Source organism: Myxocyprinus asiaticus, chromosome 20 (assembly GCF_019703515.2).
Source record: "Myxocyprinus asiaticus isolate MX2 ecotype Aquarium Trade chromosome 20, UBuf_Myxa_2, whole genome shotgun sequence".
NCBI classification, from domain to species: Eukaryota; Metazoa; Chordata; class Actinopteri; order Cypriniformes; family Catostomidae; genus Myxocyprinus; species Myxocyprinus asiaticus.
The window spans coordinates 46,363,498-46,385,829 of record NC_059363.1 but is presented as its reverse complement, the minus strand read 5'-3'; the positions used below and the strand labels follow the sequence as shown (position 1 = coordinate 46,385,829).

Sequence of the window (22,332 nt, the reverse complement as noted above, 5' to 3'; positions counted from 1 at the left end):
ATAACTGTGTGTGTGTGTGTGTGTGTGTGTGGGTGTGTTTGTTGCAGAACTGTATGGTTTTGACGTCCTCATTGACTCAAACCTCAAACCGTGGCTGTTGGAAGTGAACCTCTCTCTATCATTGGCATGCTGAACAACATTATACACACTTATCTCTTAATATAAACTTAACATTTTCATCATGTGTATGGTGGTGTTTTGATAGCTTCTTCCGCTACGGTATTTGGGTGTTTTTATAGTGTTATTTAAACCAAATGAGTAAATGTATATAATTTAAGCATTAGTTCATATAAATTTTGATACCACAGAAAGAACGAACATGCTATGAAACACTTCATGTTTACTTTATTTACCTAATTATTTGCTTGTGTGCTGAATTGAGTCAGTGTTTTATTTTGGTACCGACTTAGTGCCAACTACATTTGACATCCCTAATATGTTATGTTGGCTAATGCAGTTAAATTAAATGGGTCATGTCATACTTGTAACTTTTTTTCTTTTCTTTTTTTTATCTTTTTTTTTTTTTTACATTTTTGAAGTCTATTTAAAATGTTAGTCAAATGTTTTGCACCAAGTACAGTTGCAATTTAGTAATACACATGGAAAACCTGGAAATATCAGGGGATTTTAAAATAGAGTTTTCCAGACCTGGAAGAGTTATGGAAATGAGTTTTCTAAAAAAGTCATGAAAAAGTCATGGAAATTTCTACAGTAAGTTTGTTCTAGTTATATTCAGCTCCAAAAGTTTTCATTGGTTGGACATTACTCTTTGTGAGTGCAGTTTCAAAAAAACAAAAAAACATTATATATATATATATATATATATATATATATATATATATATAAATATGCATCCAATAATCTGAACGAGTAGAAAAAATCATGGATAAATCATGGAAATTCATACATGACCATTTTTCACCCTTTCTCTGACCATTTGAATATATGTGTGGTTTTGGTGCTGCTTTTCCTTTTAGGGCCCTATTTTAAGAGTGCTAAGCACTAAGTCATAAGCACAAAGTCAATGGATATGGCCATTAAGTTTTGATATTTTTATGCAAGCATGCACTAAGTCTAGGCACAATTGGGTTTGGCAAAATTGCGTACACAAAACGCTAATGGGCTAGGTCAAGTGCAGTTTAATTCAGAGGTTCTTCTCCGGTTATTGAACCATCTGCGTCCTATTATATAGTCCATTCCCTCAAACACCAGCGATATAAACAAAGACAGCACATTCATAAGAAGTTGGTAGTGTAAATGGTCTGTGTGCAATGAAGAATAGAAATATGGACTTACATTCTTTTGTGCATTAACTGTGTCTTTGTTGAATATCAGGCATATTTCTAGGACAGTGACTCACTTCTTTTATATGCATAGAAAATTTGGATGTAGGCTCTGTTAAATTATACATAATGTAAGTATTATTAGTAATTTTTGATTGTCTGACACACAAATCATGGCTAGTATTAACAGTGATTGTATCAGCACTTCACTACTACCAGTTGATTTTGATTTTGAAAAATGTAATACATTTATTGAAACCAAAAATTAAAATTACACTTCAAATGAAAATGTAATCAAAATAATGAAGTTTAAAAAAAAATAAATAATAATAATATACCAAATCCAAACATTTTACTCTCTCCAACTTCTTTCACTGGCCTCTTTTGCAGTGACTTAAAAATCACTCTTCGACAACAGGTGGACGAATAGCAATGTAAATTAGATCATAAATACAATTGTAAATATAAACGTAGTAATAATAATTGAAAAATAAACCATGACCGAACCATAAAACTTTTTGTTTAACACAAATCAAATAAATGTTTGTTTCATAAAATGACTACAGAAGTGATTGTCAGGGACATAATTTGATGTTCCACTATATTTTCAGAGTTTGTACATGAACTTTATTACCACCTGCTGGTGGAATCTCCAAACTGCAAATGCAGGAACTGAGTTTAAACTTTGTGCTGAAAACAGACCTGCTTCTGAAACGTCTTAGAGCAATGACAGATAGTGCAAACATTCCCAACCATGCCCACTTGTGCTTTGCGCTGGCATGAAAATTGCACATAGAATTAGCACTCTCACGAAAATTGGATAAGACGTAGCACACGATCGTTGCGCATAGCAATAGAGCCGTAGAGCAAAAATAGAGAAAATAGAGCCCTAAGATTTCAGTGTAAATGATTGGCTAACATCATCTACCCCCCTACGTACACATGTTCCTCTTGTAAAATGTATTTGTACATATTTATATATCCTTGTCAGTCCAGCTGCACTTAGAGCAACTACTGCCTATTTTGCACATATTAAACCTACCTCACTGCAATACTGGCAGACTAGATATAACTTGCACTACAGTATTGAATTGTCTGCATTTATTATTTATTGTTTACTGTTTGTATTCAGTATGTATACTGGTGTTTGTATTTATTGTCAATATTTATCATGCACAGTGTTGTTTTGTATTCACTGTCGTATTCAGTGATGCACTAATTCATGTGTCTACCTGTGATATTCTGTAGGACATGTTACATATTAAATGTTATGCACTGTGGTTTCAGGAGGCACTTTGTTTAATTTCTTGTCTTGTATGCAGGAGGGGAATGACAATAAAACCACTAGACTTGACTTGATCTTTGCATAGGAAATAAGTATTTATGTCCCCACCAGAACACATGTGGAACAGTTTTTAAAGCTCAGGATGGTGAAAAATGGCAACCATTTTGTCTGTCAAAATGGCCAGATATTGACTGATTCATCAGCCTAGCAATATATAGGTAAACGCTTAAGGTACCTTAACCCAGGGCCGTTTCTAGGCATTGGCGAACTAGGTGGTCGCCTAGGGCACCTACAGCTGGGGGGCACCAAAGAAACTCCCCCAACTCCCCTGTGCCTGACAGGGGCGCCAATAGGTATCCTGTCTAGGGTGCCAAAATGGTCAGAAATGGCCCTGCCTTAACCTAATGAAAAACACCAAAATGTGACGTCCAAAAACTGAAATTTGATCAAATGTTGAAGCTGTTACAAGTTGCCACCTTCCAGCATCGCTGGATGAAGCAGTACAGTTGGCGGAGGACCATTTAGTGGCATCCCTGCCCCTCCCTTAACCCTTCCTCTCCTTCCTTCCGACCTATCCCATTCCCTCAGAAATGGTGGAAAAATCCCAGAGACCAGTGCCCTGGCCTCGGGGGTGTATTAACCCTCCTGTTTCTCTGTTCCCCGGCTCTACCCATTCTTCCTCTCAGATGGGGGAAGCTGCCGCCACTAGTGTGGGTATGAGGTTCAGGCCGGTCTGTTGAAGTTGCGGGAAGCCGGGTCATGTCTTCGCCCGGTGATGGAGGTGGGGATGTTGATCCAGGTCCCCGACACTCCACAGACCATCCCCGATCGAGCTGAAATGTATAAAATACCCGTGAGTATTGGGGGGGGGGGGGGGGTACATACCAAGCCTTGGTGGATTCAGGTTGTAACCAAACCTCTTTTCATCAATGCTTGGTTCAAAATGGGGCATTGAATACAAATAATCGGGTAAAGTTAAGGTGTGTGCACAGGGATATTTACAATTATCCTTCAGTGACCATCACTATTCTATTTCGGGATCAAAAGCATAACATTAAGGTTGCGGTTAGTTCCCGCCTCACCCATCCACAAATTTTGTGTACTAATTGGCCGGCTTTTCCCGAATTGTTAAAAGGGTTGTGTGCGGATGGGTCCTGTAATACAGTGGGACGGTGTGAGGTGTGCATTGCGCTGACGGGGGAGGTGCAGCCGGGGCTGTCTATGTCAGCTCCAGGTCAGGATGACGAAAGGGAGGGGGAAGCCTCGGCTTCCCCAGCCCTTAGGGGAATTCTCGCTGGGGATTTTCCTCTGGAGCAGACATGAGACATGACTCTTAAGCACGCGTTTGACCAAGTGAAAGTAATTGATGGTCAGTGCCTTCAGCCGTGCATTGCACTCATATATCCGTATTTCTCAATTATAAATGATCAGTTTTATCGAGTGATGCAGGACGCTCAAACAAAAGAAGATACAACCCAGTTGTTAGTACCAAGAAGCTGTCGGGAAATGTTGTTCCAGGCGGCTCATTGTAGGCCGATGGCAGGTCACTTGGGACAGGGGAAAACACTAAGCCATCTCATAGCCCGTTTCTATTGGCCAGGCATTCGCAGGGATGTTAACCGGTGGTGCGACATGCCGCGAATGTCAGCTGGTGAATCCGCCGGCCACTCCAGAAGCGCCATTGCGCCCTCTTCAGTTGATCGAGTTTCCCTTTGACAGAGTTGGCATGGTCCTCGTCGGGCCATTAGAATGGTCAGCACGCGGGCATCACTTTGTGTTGGTTTTGGAGGACTACACAACGTGATACCTGGAAGCAGTGCCTCTTCGTAACATCTCAGCACATAGTGTTGCAGAGGCATTCTTCAGAATTATCTCCTGAGTGGGGATTCCGAAATAAATCTTCACCGATCAGGGCACTACTTTTATGTCACGCACACTACGCAAGCTGTACAAATGATTAGGTATTAAATTGTTTTGGACAAGCGTGTACCATCCATAAACTGATGGCTTGGTCAAATGATTTAATAAAACCTTAAAAAATATGATTCATAAGTTTGTGCACGAAGATGCTCGGAATTGGGATAGGTGGCTCGAAACCCTGTTATTTGCAGTACGAGAGTTCCCTCAAGCCTCCACAGGGTTTTCACCATTTTAATTATTATATGGGCATAAGCCCTGTGGCGTGTTAGATGTCATGAAGGAAAATTGGGAGGAGGGACCTTCACAAAGCAAAAATGAAATTCAATACGTTCTTGACCTGAGAGCAAAACTCCACACACTGGGGTGTCTTATCACATGAGTATTTGCTACAGGCTCAAGAATGTCAGTCCCGGCTGTATAACAGGGGAGCTCAGCTACGGGATTTTGCACAGGGAGATAAAGTATTTGTATTACTGCCCACGTCAAGCTTGAAATTACTTGTGAAGTGGCAAGGGCCCTTTGAGGTCACACGGCGAATTGGGGAAGTCGACTATGAGGTAGTGCGTGTGGATAGGGGCGGGGCTCGTCAAATTTACCACCTCAACCTACTAAAACCATGGAGAGAGGCAGTCTCTGTATCGGTCCGAAGGTGAGTCTAAAATCAGTTCACTTTGGTCCCGTGTGGAGACCACCTCTCGCCGCCATAACATATGGAGGTTGCCAGGTTGCATAAAAGTTTCTCTGACGTGTTCTCGCCTCTCCCCGGCCACTCAAACCTCATAGAACACCACATTGAGACAACCCCCAGGGTAGTGGTATGTAGTCGTCCCTACCGCTTACCAAGAAACAGGTGGTACAGGAAGAATTAAAGGCCATGCTCGATATGGGGGTAATAGAAGAATCCCACAGTGATTGGGCCAGCCCGGGGGTTCTGGTTCTGGTATCTAAGAGCGATGGCTTGGACCGGTTCTGTGTGGATTATAGAAAAGTCAACGCCGTGTCGAAATTTGATGCATATCCAATGCCTCGTATTGATGAACTGCTCGATCGGTTGTTTGGACTTAACAAAGGGTTATTAGCAAATCCCCATAACGCCTGATATCCCGTGAGAAAATGGCCTTCTCCATACCATTTGGATTACACCAATTTGTGACCCTTCTGTCCGGTTTGTTTGGGGCTCCGGCTACGTTTTAGCATCTTATGGATCGAGTCCACAGGCGGCACGCTGCATATGCCGCTGCTTATTTGGATGATATCATTATTTACAATATTTTAGGGCTTTGGCAGCGGCACATGCAGAATCTGGGGGCCATTCTGAGGTCGCTGCGATGAGTGGAACCCGAAGAATTGCGCAACTGGACGGGTGGAGGTACGGTATCTGAGGTTCCACTTGGGTCATGGGCAGGTGCGACTCCAAATTGATAAAACTGCAGCGATTGCAACCTGCCCAAATCCTAAGACCAAAAAGGAGGTGAGATAGTTCTTGGGGCTGGCTGGCTATTATTGAAGGTTTGTGCCTAATTATTTGGACGTCACCAGCCCACTGACTGATCTCACTAAAAAGGGAGCTCCAGACCCGGTCCAGTGGACGGAGCTGTGCTGACAGACTTTCACACAGGTAAAAGCTGCACTTTGGGGCCGCTTCTGCATTCCCTTGATTTCTCTCTCCCTTTTGTTTTACTGACGGACGCATTGGACAGGGGGCTGGGTGCTATTCTGTCCCAGGTGGTGGAGTGGGAGGAGCACCCGGTGCTGTACATTAGTCGAAATCTTACTATGAGGGAGATGAAGTACAGCACCATAGAGAAGGAGTGTTTGGCCATCAAGTGGGTGGTCCTCACTCTCCGCTACTATTTGTTGGGACGAGCATTCACCCTCTGTTCGGACCATGCCCCGCTCCAATGGCTCCACCGCATGAAGGATGCCAATGCCCAGATCACCATTTAAGTTCGAGGTGGTCCACAGACTGGGGACACAGATGGCTGTTGTGGACTTCCTCTCCAGAAAAAAAAAAGGGGGGGGGGGGGGGAGTAGGCAGTCCGGACGGTTCCCCAGGCCTGAGTCGGGCGGTGGGGGTATATGGAGGTGAGGGCGTGGTTGAGCGCCCGTCTGGGGAGAGAGAAAGCGGTAAGGACATCCACCTGAGATGAATTGTTACTAATTACTGTTTCTATGTGCTCAGTGAGATTCGGGGGAGATAAAAGACGCCCAGTCCACAGAGAGAGAGAGACAGGCCAGAGACAACATGTCTGCTACCAGAGTGTTTCATGTAGAGTGTTGTGCTGAAAAGCAGACCTGTCTTATCCTTTATGCTGCAAATCAGACTTTTGGTTTTGAGTGTGAAACTGAAAAGCTTTTTTCTATTATTTTGTTAACAAAACTCTGACTTACATGGCCTGTGAACACCGGCTCCCACTTCCTCCTTTGATCCAAATACGAACCTTTGTTACAGTATTAAAACAATAAACACTACTGGTTTCTTTTACGAGATGTGTCATATACAACACCTACCAGCTTATAAGAAGGCTGAGACTCTTTCCTGCCCAAATGTTTTTGAATGAACAACAAACAATACTTATAAACATGGACAATTTACACACAATTAGAGATGTTATAAGTTCTAGTACCTAGGTACCACGTCAATACTAAAATCTAAAAATGTTGCAGTGAAGTTTATGCCAATAATTTAAGCAATTTAATTTAACTTTTTTTACTTTTGTATTTCTGAATGTTTACTTGAATACTTCATACTGCTGTTAGATAGTCAAAAACTTCAATCATTGTTTACTTAAATGAGAAATACTTGAATTCTATGTGCCATTGTTTTAATTTAATGGGTTAATATTTATATTAATATTTAACCTAATAAAATAGTCAAGTCATTGTCACAATACACATCGATTCAAAGCCACTTTACAGAAGGTCAATTAGATAGTGTATAATAATGAAACTCCCCAAAAATGAATACATTCATTAGCATATTAGCTTTTGTTGGGTTTCAAAATTGATATCAAGAATAGTGAAATTTATTGGTATTAGCTACATTATTTTGGTATTGTGACAGTCCAAACATCGATTGTTTCTTTGTGTCAAACAAATCCTCATGAGCAGTTTGTCTAATTGGAGGGAAATTCTTAATGAGCACTTGAATGAGTCAAACACAAGCATGCTCTTAAGTGTGTTGTAAACATGTCTATAAACATTTGTACTGTGCTTCTAAAAACAGCACAGATTGCTGCGGTTTTTGAAGAAAGAATGGAAAAGTTAAAACATCTTTATTCTGTAGTGTGCATACATTCTGTTCAGCTTCATTTACTATTGTATGACTTCACGTTTGTAACCAGAATCACTGTGAGTGTCATTTAGATCTTTTAGAGGATGTAAATCTAGTTGTGAAGCTTCCACATGCTGTTGTTTGAAGAGACAAGTCTGTTTTTGCTTATTCAATAACACAGTTTAGTGGTCACTATACAAAAATGTTTAGCCCCAAAATGACATTATTGACCAATCACAATCAAGTATTCCACAGGGCTGTGTTGTGAGTCTGAATAGATCTTTTTTTTTCATTATAGGTTTTTTAAAAGAGTGTCCTAATGTGTTTCATTTTTTGTTTTTCTAGAGATGCTCCTCTGGATTTGAAGAAAATGGCCAGCATGATGTCAGATACGTTTTCCCTTGTGGGTAAGTTTAATTTTTCCCAAGCTCAGAGTTCACTCCTAACCCTAACCAATCCTCTAATTAGCCTCACTGCGTCTCATGTTGCAAATTTGCATGTATAATGTGAAAAACGCATAGGAAGTCCATAATGTCCTGGTTACTTGCGTAACCTCCGTTCCCTGATGGAGGGAACGAGACGTTGTGTCGATGTAGTGACACTAGGGATCACTCTTGGGAGCCCAAAACACCTCTGGTCTTTGATAAAAGGCCAATGAAAATTGGCGAGTGGGATATGCATACCACTCCCCCGGACATACGGGTATAAAAGGAGCTGTTATGCAACCACTCATTCAGGTTTTGTGCTGAGGAGCCGAGACAAGGTCCTGGCCATTTCAGCGGGTAGTTCAGCATTGTGGCAGCAGGGACACAACATCTCATTCCCTCCATCAGGGAACGGAGGTTACGCAAGTAACCAGGATGTTCCCTATCTGTCACTCACTCGACGTTGTGTCGATGTAGTGACACTAGGGATCACTCTTGGGAGCCCAAAACACCTCTGGTCTTTGATAAAAGGCCAATGAAAATTGCCACTACACCCCTGGTAGAATAGGCTCGTAGCCCTGCCGGGGGCGGCACATCCTGGGCATTGTATGCCATTGTTATGGTGTCAGTGAGCCAGTGGGCGATCCTCTGCTTGGAGGCAGTGTTTCCTTTCCGCTGTCCATCAAAGCAGACAAAGAGCTGCTCAGAGACTCTGTGTGCGATACAAATATATGCGTAAAGCACGCACCGGACACAGCAATGTCAGGGCTGGGTCTGCCTCCTCCTGGGGCAGCGCCTTCAGGTTCACCACCTGGTCCCTAAAAGGGGTCATGGGAGCCTTGGGCACATAGCCCGGTCGGGGTCTCAGGATCATATGAGAGTAGCCCGGTCCGAACTCCAGGCACGTTTCACTGACAGAGAACGCTTGCAGGTCTCCTACCCTCTTGATGGAAGTAAGCGCAGTCAGGAGGGCAGTCTTCAAAGAGAGTGCCTTAAGCTCAGCTGACTGCAAGGGCTCAAAGGGGGCTCTCTGTAGACCCTGAAGAACTACAGAGAGGTCCCATGAGGGAACGAGGCATGGTCTGAAGGGATTCAACCTCCTGGTGCCTCTCAGGAACCTGATGATCAGGTTGTGCTTCCCTAAGGACTTACTGTCCACTGTGTCATGGTGTGCCACTATAGCAGCTGCATACACCTTCAAGGTGGAGGGGACAGCCACCCTTCCAACCTCTCCTGCAGGAAGGAAAGCACCAATCCAACTGCGCATCTCTGGGGTTCTTCGCTTGGGGAAGAACACCACTTAGCGAACAGACACCACTTAAAGGCATACAGGCGCCTCGTAGAGGGGGCCCTAGTCTGAGTGATTGTGTCTACCACTGCGGGTGGTATGCCGCTTAAGTCTTCCCATCCAGGGGCCAGATGTGGAGATTCCAGAGGTCTGGTCACGGGAGCCAGATGGTGCCCCGTCCCTGAGAAAGAAGGTCCTTCCTCAGGGGAATTCGCCTGGGGGGGCTGTCGCAAGGAGCGTGAGGTCCGAGAACCATGTCTGGGTGGGCCAGTAGGGTGCTACCAGGATGACCTGCTCCTTGTCCTCCCTGACCTTGCACAGGGTCTGTGCAAGTAGGCTCACTGGGGGAAACGCATATTTGCATAGTCCAGGGGGCCAGCATGTCTATACCGAGAGGTGCCTCGGTCAGGGCGTACCAGAGCGGGCTTTGGCCATCATGGACGACATAAACCTACAGGCCTTGGACGGGAGCTTTGGGCACCCACGCCAGGTGGCGGTGCTCTGCGGGCATAGGTGCACCGTGAGCGCCTTATCCACTGGGGGGATTGCCGAATAGCCCTTGGCCACCATCGAGGGTAGTGAGGGAGGGGGAGCTGAAAGATCGGGACCAGGTAGTAAAAGGTGCAAAGGTGCACTTCCGGGAAGAAAGGAACTGGGGTGGGGCGTGGCTGTGAGCGGCGCCGTGAGCCCAGGAACCAATCATCGAGCCGCGAGGGTTCAGGGGAGAGCGGAGGGTTCCACTCTAGACTGACGCTCACGGCTGCCCGGGAAAGCATGTCCATCATCTCTGCGTCAGCCTGTGACTGGGCGACCGCACCCGAAGGGAGGAGCCCAGCTGATGCTTCCGAGTCCAACTGGACAAGCCCGCTCTCCGATGCTGCACTCGAGAGCTCATCGCCTTTGCGGGCTCCGAATAAGAGGTCGATCTCGCCGTGAGACGAGCCGGCGGACTCATCCAGAAGCCCGATTGGGGCAGACGAGCGTGCTGGGGAATGGTAGGTCCGTGGGGGGATACCCGGCGGAGGTGGTTCCATTGGGGTCCCCAAATCACCCCCAGTGCTAGCCGCGCTGGCCTCATACCTGTGAGTAGAAGGACCGAGGCAGGGAGCCTCTGGGGTGGCTTGCTTTCTTACGAAGGCAAGCTGCGACCGCATCGTTGCCATGGACATGTTCTCGCAGTGAGTACATGACCCATCCACGAATGTTGTCTCCATGTGGGCAGCGCCCTGACACGAAAGACAGTGATCATGGCCATCAGAAGGCGAGAGATAACGACCGCAAACAGGAATAACACACAAACGGAAAGACATCTTTAAAAAGACGTTCCGTGTGTGCCACTCTTTTTGAGAAATATACTCTTTTAGAGAAATATACTCTTTTATACTCCAGGGGTGTTCTCTGCAGTGCACCAGTGCAGAGGGGGAAGAAGCCACTGATATGCACCATAAGATCCAGCTGTGGGAATTCAGCTCAGTGAGCATCGACCGTTCGGCTCCGAAGAGAAGATCTGAATGAGTGGCTGCATACTAGCTCCTTTTATACCCGTATGTCCAGGGGAGTGGTATGCAAATATCACTCGCCAAATTTCATTGGCCTTTTATCAAAGACCAGAGGTGTTTTGGGGCTCCCAAGAGTGACCCCTAGTGTCACTACATCGACACAACGTCGAGTGAGTGACAGATAGGGAACTGTGGTTCGTTGACCACTCTGTAGTCATGGGCACGGTCAAAAAAAACCTGGAAAATTAGGGAATTTTAATATTGTTTTAGCTACACTACAAGCTACTAACAAAAAGTAGCTCACTACATTGAAGCTATTTAAAGAGGACAAGTCTCAATCAGATGATATTATTTAATATAGTTTTATATAAAATAAGGGTGACTTTCCCTTATGAAAATTAACCATGGTTTTACTACAGTAACCATAGATTAACCATCAGAGTATGAAATTAGCACCTGTCATCCATGTTACATGTGCAGTGGTGGGTAATTTTGCTCATTTTCCCTGCCACTGTGTCAGGCAACCTAAGACATCTCGGAGTGACAAGTGACAATAAATGCAGTTAAACACAAAGATGGACGTTTGAAGAAGCACACCTGATTATATTTTGAAGAACTGATGAAAGAAAAGCCGTCTGATTCGCTGTGTTCAGAGGTTTATTGGCGCTTTGATGTTCACGTGCACAGTGTGGTTGTTTCCACCAAAAAACAAAAAAAAGTTACTAAAGTCATGGTAAATACAATATTAGCTTCTATAGTAATTTTCGTAAGAGTTAAACAAACATTGTGAGAACATTAATTTGATCATAAATGTACTGTATACTTAATATCAGGAACTAAAAACAAAACTTTTTTCATTTTGGTTTGTTCTGAGCAGAAACTGTATTTTTTCATTTGGTTCCGGCATTCCACAGCCTCCTTTCCAAATGGTAACCGTTTATAACGAAATTTAAAAAAGGTTAATAGTGTTCTTTTTAAAATTACAGTATTCTATGCCAAGGGTGGGTTATATACCAGTTGTAGTGTTTCCAGATCTCACAAAAGAAACAAGGCACCTGTTTTGGGGGAAAAAAAAAACAAGCTCAAAATAAGGGACTTACCTCACCTAAAATAAGCAAAAATAAGTTATTCAAATTTTCCCATGTGGGGGAATTATCAGGACAGAAATCATAGCAAACATAGTATACAGTAACCTATATAAAATAACGTATTTTCAATAAATGAATTCTTAACCTTAAATGTTCTCTAGATCCCATTCCAAATATTTCAAAAATTCATTTGGCCACCTAAAATAAATAAAAGGTCACCTTTTGCAGGGGCAAATTATTTTTTTTACATTGCGCATGCTTATGTTCTACTAAAAAGAGAGAAGCCTCATTTTTTGGGTAACAGGAAATGGTGTGATTCCTAAAATGTACTGTGATAAACCCTTTGGTTTTTGGTTTCATGAAAAAAAATTATCGGAACAAAATTAACCGGTTATTTACCGGTTACCAGCATTTTAAAATAATATTTTCAGTCTGGAGCAATTGAATTGGATTTCTTTCCCATTTTCAGTTTTCTTTTTCATTCCTTGAACCGTTTTTAGTCTCTGCTTAATATGCAGTAATAAATTATAAATCACCCAATTTTATGTAACTGAACTGAAATATAATGTACTGATGAAGAGCAGCAATTATGTCTTTTTGAGGCTGCGCAGGGAATCAGTGCATCATTTATGTGAACTACTACATTTACATAAACTGTCAGAAAGAACCGACTCACTTAAATTAATCCCAACACTAAATAAAAGGGAATCTTTTTTAAATCAGTTCATTTACATGAACTGTGCAAAAGAACCGATTCACTTCAATGATTTGATTTTCCCAGCGCTACATGAGAGAAAGAGAGGATGGTTCAGTGAGTGTGTTTGATTACTCCCTCGACTCCATTGCTGTGTTCACAATATAACGTGACTAATGAATTAGTCTAATGTTTTGTAATGCTACAGTGCTATTCATTGGAAAATAAAGCTTGTTACTGGAAAAGTTGCACTAATGTGTAAATAGCTGAGCTACTGTCACACTTCTGAAAAATGTAGTTAGGTTTCTGGAGTCGCTACTTTTACTTATTTACTCCCCAATACTGTTAATCACAAGCAACTTGTGAGGTCACAGAAAAAAAAAAGTGTTGGAGCCGTGTATGCAGGTAAAATTTGTTGGCCTTAAAACCCTGTAAAGCCTGACATATGAAAGAATTGTCAGAGAATTCTAATTTTTTGACATTAAACAGTGTTAAGTACCATTAGACAAAATATTTAAAAAAAACATTTTTGCGTAGGACATTTTTATTTAAGGTTTTAGCCCGTTCATGCTACAGTGGTAAATCTTGGGGTATTATCAAAGGACTTCCTGGGCTTTTGAGAGATACCAAATGTTTGAGAGTTTGGCCATGACAACTTCCTCTCCTTGTTCTATAAATATGGATTGAAATGTATCACAGTATCAAATACAGTAAATTCAAAATTTCAATAAACTATTTTTTATCATATGTATTTTATGCACCAAACACTATATTGACATTTAAAAAGGGGAAATTTTCAAACTTTCTTTGCTGGGTCTCATGAACTTATGGCAAGGTGACATCACTGTAATGTAAAATAATGAGATATTTATAATGACAGAGCAGGCTGCATATATAAATATGCACAGAAATATTAGTTCACACTTTAAATATATCTTATAAAATGTATATGTCAGAATTTTCAAAGCTCTGTGATTGTTTTGTGGTGGGCATGAATGGAATGAAATGGTGATTGAGAGATATACCTCAAAAGCATGTTGTATCATATTTGATACATGTAATTTCAACATGCTTTTTCAATAAAATAATATACAAAATTTTAAACAAGCACAAGCCGCTTATATTCAGCAAATTCTCATTTTAAAACATCAGTAACAATATAATAATTACTGTCATTTTACTTTATTAAAATAAGCTGTCTTTTATCCCGACATAAAAGTAATTTTTTTGCGGAAGTCTACCACCATTTTTAAAAGAACGATATAAACACTGAAACTTCTTTTTTCACAAATAACCACTAGATGGTGCCATAAAGATATGAAACTTACCATACATTTTTTTGTCTTTTCAACTTGAACAGAGAGTGAAACAGGAGCCGTCAAACATTGTGTATCATATTTGATACACACGGCGTTATAGGGTTAAGAAGATGGACTGCCTGCATTTCGTACACAAGGGTTTTGCCTGAAGCTCCATCATGCTGGTGTTACACAAACTGGGTGTCTCCTTCACATGAAGAATCTCTCACTAAACTCGTATTGCTCAAGGATCAGAAACCACTAATTGGCCATTGTTGTCAGCTGGTGGGCTCATGTTGCATTTTACCAGCTCAGCAAAATCTGTAATGATTAAATGTGCTGTGCTTTTGAAGAAACCAAACACCTTGCATTAGAGCGACAGTGTTGCAGAGAAACCATAGGCGCTGTTCATTTGCATAAGATGACTTACATGAAAGAATCGTCAACAGAACATAAGTCAATGAGCTGTCTCAGTTTGGCTGAGGAGAAGATCTCTGGAGCGCATATGAAAATAATGATTGCTCAAGGCACACAGTTGTGTTATGATTATGCAATCGCCTGTCACCACTCAGAAAATAGAGATTTACTCGCCTGTTGCCCAGAGGGCAGATCTGACGCCAGAGAGAGGAATGCTCACTGTAATCATTGAACTTTGATGGTTATAGATGCTATTGAGGTTTGCTCTTGTTTGTTTTGTGATCCACTGGAAGGAATACAACTTTAAGCATAGTTAGTATGACCTCTCAAACCAGGACACTGGGATGTGGGTGAAATGCTTTAATGGGAGTTGTTGTCCACCCCTGTCGGACAAAATGATATAACAGTTGTTCCAACAGATTTATTTAAAAGATTATTACTGTCATATCTGTAGCTTAAGTCTTGTGTGTTCTAGCCCTCTTTCTGGAAAATTACTCTACCTGGCCAAAAAAAAAAGAAAAGTCGCCATTTGAATTTAAATAATGGTTATGATCTGGGGTTACTTCAATTACGTAAAGTCTTCTCCAGCACATCCCAAAGACCAGGCAGTGTATATAAAATAAACAACAACAATAGGAGTATTTCTGTCGATTTTGACATATAGAGGAATGTTCCGGATTCAATACAAGTTGAGCTCAGTCAACAGCATTTGTGGAATAATGTTGATTACCACAAAAAAATTATCTTGACTCATCCCTACTTTATTTAATAAAAAGCAAAAATCTGTGTTACAGTGAGTCAATTACAATGGAAGTCAATGGGGTCAATCCGTAAACTTTAAAATACTCACTGTTTTAAAAGTATAGACACAAGACATAAACAATATGTGTGTTAATATGATTTTACTGTGATAAAATCAAGAATTTACTGCCGTTATGTCGTTACGACACTAAAGTAGACACTAAAGTATTCACACAAATCATTAGGTCAAAAGCTGATTAGAACTTTATAAACACTTCTTATTGACACACTTTTACTCTAACGCATCATTTGAAAAACCAAGACATTTTTTATGCTTGTATTATAGACCCTCCTACTTATATGCACGGATTCTGATGTGATGAGAATGGTAGCTCACATGGCAGAGCATTGGACTTTGAACCCAGCAGACTGGGGTTCAGAACTGCTCAAGAATGCTTGCTGAAAATGACATCACAGTGTCATGGAAGTGACATGGAAAGACATGCTTATTTCAGAAAATGTGCTTTTCCTTTTGCTTATGCATTTTAAAAAACTATCGGTTGGGTTTAGGGGTTGGTTTGGTTAGGTTGTCTTTTTTATTGTCTCATTTATATTTTAAAACACTATTGGTTAGGTTTAGGGTAAAGTTTTTGTTAAGGGACATATGTTTTACTCACTAAAACCTCCAAATCCATCTTCAAAATCTCATCTGAATACAACCTCATTTCACTAGGTTTTGGCACCCTCAGCTGGACATTTCACTTTCAAACTGCAGCCGAACGTGTAATACACCACGTAAATTACATTTTGCAAAAACGTACCAATACTCACGTAAATTTCATAACACCAGGCTGGACAAAAAGCGAATTTGTATGAGGGGCCGTACAAGCCATTATTCATTCTGGCCTTTTCACATACATATATTTTCACTCTCGCATACATACATTCTCCTTCACATACATATATTGTCACTTTCACATACATATGTATATACTTGACACTCACATTCATGTATTTTGTCTCATCTTTTTTGTATCCATTACTTTCACTGACACAGGAAGTTCCTACTTAAGCAGGAAGTCGCTCTCAAACCAGGAAATATGTGTGCAAGACTTGCTCAGCTTATCCTAACATGATGTTAAATAGCTATAACTATACAATGATGTTATTCAAAGTCATCCTGTTCTTTTATCAAGTGCAGTTTTTCATTTTGGGAGTAAGTTGCAATGAAAATGAAATTGGAATTTTTTTTAATAATGTCTTAGAATGTACTGAACAAATTCAAAGAGATGCTACAGATTCTTTCATTCATGAGAGGCTGTATGGAGAACTTTGTGATCACATTCAAACCATATCTGGATTTCTGTCAATCTCAAGATTTGTTGAAGATTCAAGAAATAGAGAAGCAGTCAATACATTAGAGTCCTTGTACGGATGTCTTCATTTTTTGCTGTCTGCTTAAGAAACCAGACAAAGAACCAGGTCTGAGAACAGTTATGTCTTGTTGCCTCCACCTGTCATGACTGGACATCAAGGCAGACCTCAATACAACATTTCAGGCGAGCAAATATCTCATTTAGTATTCCTTGGAATGAACTGGCAAAGCATTGCAACATGCTTAGGGGTAAGCTGTCGGACTCTCTACAGGCACAGACAGTGGCTTGGTATTCAGCCACTGACAACTTGTCAGTGTTGTTCGTGAAATTCTTAAGTCTACCACAAATGCAGGTGAACGATATGTGCATGGGAGCATGAGGTCACATGGGTTACGCATTCAAAGATGGCGTGTTAGACAGAGTCTGCAAGAAACTGACCCTATTGGATGGTCCTTCAGAAGACGCCATGCAATACGTCGACGAATTTACAATTTTCCAACCTCCAATCAATTATGGTGAGTAAATAGCACAAACTCAGTAGTCATTTTCTTACAATCCACTTGGATGTGGTGGAAGAAGTATTTATATTCTTTATTTGAATGAAAGTAAATGTACAAACACTTGATTACAAGTATAAGACCTGCATTCACAATTTTAAGTCTACAAAATTTACAAGATTGACCAGCAAATGAGCTTATTATTAAGAATTTTTTCTGTGTTAAATTATTGATGCATAAACTTGGCCTTGTTATACTTTTCCCACACATGATTTACTCCGATTCCCATTTCTCTTAGGCACATAGATGGAAACCACAAACTCTTGAGATGGAGATTTGTGTTCCACGGCTGTGTTGATGGTTTCAGTCGAACTACCTTGCTTGCCTAGACAACAATAGAGCCTCTAGTGTTTTGTCACTGTTTATTGCTGGTGTTCAGAACTTTGGAATACTGTCCAGAGTGAGATGGTGGCTCAGCAGTTAAGGCTCTGGGTTACTGATCAGAAGGTCAGGGGTTCAAGCCCCAGCACCACCAAGATGCCACTGTTGGGCCTTTGAGCAAGGCCCTTGACTTTATCTGCTCCAGGGGTGCTGTATCATGTCTGACCCCAGCTTAGTTGGGATATGTGAAAAAAAAAGAATTTCACTGTATGTGTGATAAATAAATATAATTATTATAAAAAAATTATAGGATTAAACAGACATAGTGTTATTACTGGCAGGTCAGTGTATAATCAAAGAATTGAGAGATTATGGGCAGAGCTAAATCAAGTAGTGTCATTTCATTTTGTACATCTTTTCAACTTTATGGAGGAGCACGGTATCTTAGTTCCCTATCTGTCACTCACTCGACGTTGTGTCAATGTAGTGACACTAGGGGTCACACTTGGGAGCCCGAGACACCTCTTGTCTTTGATAAAAGGCCAATGAGAATTGGCGAGTGGTATTTGCATGCCATTCCCGCGGACATACGGGTATAAATGGAGCTGGTATGCAACCACTCATTCAGATTTTCTCTTCGGAGCCGAACGGTCATGCTCACTGAGCTGAATTCTCACAACTGTTCATTCACCTCTGCTGGATCTGATGGCGCATTTCAGCAGCTTCTCCCTCCTCTGCACTGGTGCACTGCAGAGAACGCCCCTGGGCGCTTCGGCAGAAAAAAGAGAGTACATCTCACTGCGAGAACATGACCATGGCAACATTGTGGTCGCGGCTCACTTTCATGAGAAAGCAAGCCACCCCAGCGGCTCCCCGCCTCGGTCCTTCTACCTATGGGTTTGAGGCCAGTGCGGCTAGCACTGGGGACGATTTGGGGACCCCAATGGGTCCGCCTCCGCCGGGTATCCCCCTGCGGACCTCCCATTCCCCAGCACGCTCGTCTGCCCCAATCGGGACTTCTTCCGAGCCCTGTGGCAGTTGAGTTTTGGAGAGACTCACTACCGGCCTAAGAGTCCTGGTCTGGGGTAGGTGCTCCGCATATGGCGGTTCCCTGTAAGGTAACCCCATGTGATGTATATCTTCCGCTAATTCGTTTCCCTGTTGGCAAACTGCGTCTTCCTTGGGCAGAGCCCCCTCTGCCACAGTCTCCATGTTTTAGTAACTCCTCCCCCATTGTGTAGGATCTACCATGAGACTTCTCCACATGGTCGGCAAGACCATGTGACTTATTTTCCACTTAAATATCCCCCCCTCTCTTTGGGCGAGATGTGGTCTCCGCGGTGTCCTCCCCTTGGGAGGGACACCCCCCGAATAGACCTGGCGGCCCAGTCGGTTAATTCCCCTTGTTTTTTAGGGAGTGGGAAAAAAAGAAGGGGAAAAGAGGCCACGACTGGGTTAGCCTGTCTCTATCTTTTGGGTAGTCGACTTGTCCCCAAAGGGCCGTTCGACACTCATAACTATGTTGGGGGAGGTTACGTGTCAGCCTGGTGCACTGGCCACGAGGCACACAGTTGTCTGCCTGTCACACACAGCCAGTTCACATAACACAGTTCAGCCAGTTGCAGCGTTTTGTGTAGGGACCCCTAGTGTCAGTACATCGACACAACGTCGAGTGAGTGACAGATAGGGAACACCCTGGTTACTTGCGTAACCTCCGTTCCCTGATGGAGGGAACGAGACGTTGTGTCCCTCCTGCCACAATGCTGAACTACCCGCTGAAATGGCCGGACCTTGTCTCGGCTCCTCAGCATAAAACCTGAATGAATGGTTGCATACCATCTCCTTTTATACCCATATGTCCGGGGGAGTGGCATGCAAATACCACTCGCCAATTTTCATTGGCCTTTTATCAAAGACCAGAGGTGTCTCGGGCTCCCAAGAGTGACACCTAGTGTCACTACATTAACACAACATCTCGTTCCCTCCATCAAGGAACAGAGGTTATGCAAGTAACCAGGACAATTCACTTAATGAGCTCCATTTATTTTGTCTTCATTATATTTATTTGCCACGAATTCAAAGGGCTGCCACTGAATTTCAGAACCAGTGGAATAACCATGGTCTTTCAACACAAGGGGGACAAACTCCTCTTCAGCTGTGGCAAAGGGGCATAGTCAGCAATACAGGAATGCATAACTCAAGTATGAATGATATTTGTGACACAGACAGTGGCTTTGGTATTGATGACAACAGACCACTCTCAGAGTTACAGACAATGTTGTTGTTGTTCCATCAATTAACATTACCATCATTGACACAACAATGGATACACTTCAGCAGACTTTTGATCCATTTGAAGATGATGGAAGTCATGGAATAGATTTGTTTTGCAACCTTGTGCATTTTCTTGAAGAGAGGAATTCCAAAAATTATAGCCATACTGAGTCCAATAAAAGAAACAAAACCCCTCTCAACAGATATTTATGATTTGACAAATAGACTAAGAGTACATTGACATCATTGAAAATGTCCACATAGGATAGTTACTCACTGTAGTTGTGTAATCCCAAGAAAAATGAAGAACACACTGCCAATCTTTATGATAGTACAGCATTACACTTAAACATATTGTCATGTTCATGGTTGCAGTTTTCTTCCATTTCATGGGTATTTGCTGTGTATGGTATGTTAAGACCTTTATCATTGTGTTTCTGTGACCTCAAGCCTCCACGATTACATTTTACGTTTCTTAATTTAAATGTTCAAATTGTATCCAAAATATAGTGAAACACATTTGAAAACACATTTTATGAACTTTTTTGTTCTGGACAACTCAGTAAATTGACTGAACTATTACTTATTTTAACATATGATGCCCTTTGTTGAATAGGATAACTAAAAATAAAACCATCAACATTAATACAGCATCAGTGGAATATGTAAGAATAGAAGTCAGAAGGAGCACAAGATGCAACACAAAGGATTTAACATGTTAAAAATAGGCATTCCAACTCTGCACTAGTCTATGTGGGTAAAAAATTACATAGTTCCTCAAAATGTTCATAGCTACAAAGCTGAAATGAAAGTTTAAGAAGAACAGAGATTACAAAGGTCAGAGGTAACTGACAACATTTAATCTTCATGCATGCATGTTTATAAACTGATTATGGGTTGTTATTATTATTACAATGTTCTGTAGGTCAATTCAAGTATGATAAAGCATACCATAATTGTCTTTGAAGGTCAGATGTATAGGGCTTTTGATTTATATACTTTATGTATGAGATTTGCATGCAGCTCCTCTCCAGCATGCAGTTTGGGCGAAATCAGTCTGTTGCCACATGCCATCAGAAACTCTATACTGAAAAACAGTGGGTAAAATTGCAAAATGTTAAAAAAAACAAACAAACAAAACAAAAAAATTGTCCAAAAACAAAGGATTGAGGACAAAAATGAACAAGAACGTCTGCGATACCACAAAATCCAATGCACTAGTATGAATAACTGGCTTAATAGTTTAGGTTTGGTCTGTTGTATACATAATCTAATTTTATGCAACTTTCACCACTGGAAATGACAAGAGGTATCCTTTATATTTTTCATTTGAGTAGAATCATTATATCACCCAGTTTGGACCTGATGTAATAGAATTAAAGTGCTTACCTCACATCAGCAGAGAGTTTTTCTCCAAAGGCATCCTTTATTTGTTCAGTGACAGTCCTTTGGTCCCAGTATTTCTGGAATTCATATCCATTCAATATAAGTCCCTGTTCATGTAACTGTTGCTTTGTGCGGTGCTTGACGACAAGACCGCTTGATGGCCTCGGAAGAAGGATGACGTCTTTGTTGAAAGTATTGTGATAACTTGTTTTGGCCCTACAAGACAAAGCAGACATTATATTTGATATTTATTCATCCTTAATTGCATTCTGTGCAATCCATAAAACATGGCAAAATTTAGGATGTTGTGTTTTAAGAATCTTACCACAGCTCTTTAAAAAAGGTGGCTCATTCATTTCATCATGCAAGCCCTTTAACGTTGCACATGACAGAGAGTACATCAAACCATTTGATAAATTTAAATGAACAAGCTGATGGATAAGCAAGAGAGAACAGAACTAGAAAACAGAAAAGGCTGTCCTACATCAAACTACAATAACACTATTTTTGACTTAAAATTAGGCACTGTCAATATCTTAAGATGGTTGCTAATGTTACTGACACTTAGGGCTGAACAATGTGACAATGGTCTGTAGTTGTGGTCTACACTGCATTAAACATAAGTTCTGTCAATATTTTGACCCTGCTACTGCTTTAAGCTCTTCACTTTACCTGCTTGAGCTAGCGTTAACATTAGCTCACAGCCGACATGACACCCGTGTGGACACGCTAATTTTCGCCCCTTTTCCAGCGCAACTCTTTTATCTGCTTCTATCTGCGGATGTCTATGCACGTCTCATCCATATGTTTATGTAGTATTAGCATGCTATACGCTAACAGTCTGTTATCTGTTACATCTTTCAGAGCACACAAACACCGTAAACACCTGTCACCTGCCCAGACAGCACAGTGCTAATAACCAGAAACACCGCGGCTACACCTTATTTTTATACAGTCTGTGGACTACACACATTTTTTCCAAAGTACCCTTCAGTTAAGTTTCTATGTACATTGTTCTCACCTTTTGCTTGACCGGGAGCTCCAGTTGCCAAAGTGTTGCTGAGTCTGATATCGCAAAGACTGCCGCAATCCTCCAGCTTGGCATTGTGGAACCGCTTGGCCTGCTGAAGCGACTCGAGAGTTGCCAGGTCTGAAAAGTTCTCTCATCTCACTTTCCGCCGTGCTATGAGTAACGTTAGGTGCAGA

The 22,332-nt window shown here is 41.7% G+C and overlaps 1 pseudogene; it reads left to right on the top strand.

Annotated features, from left to right (window-relative positions):
- Positions 1-22,332, top strand: part of LOC127411130 (tubulin polyglutamylase TTLL5-like) — a 138,197-nt pseudogene that overhangs the window by 66,105 nt on the left and 49,760 nt on the right.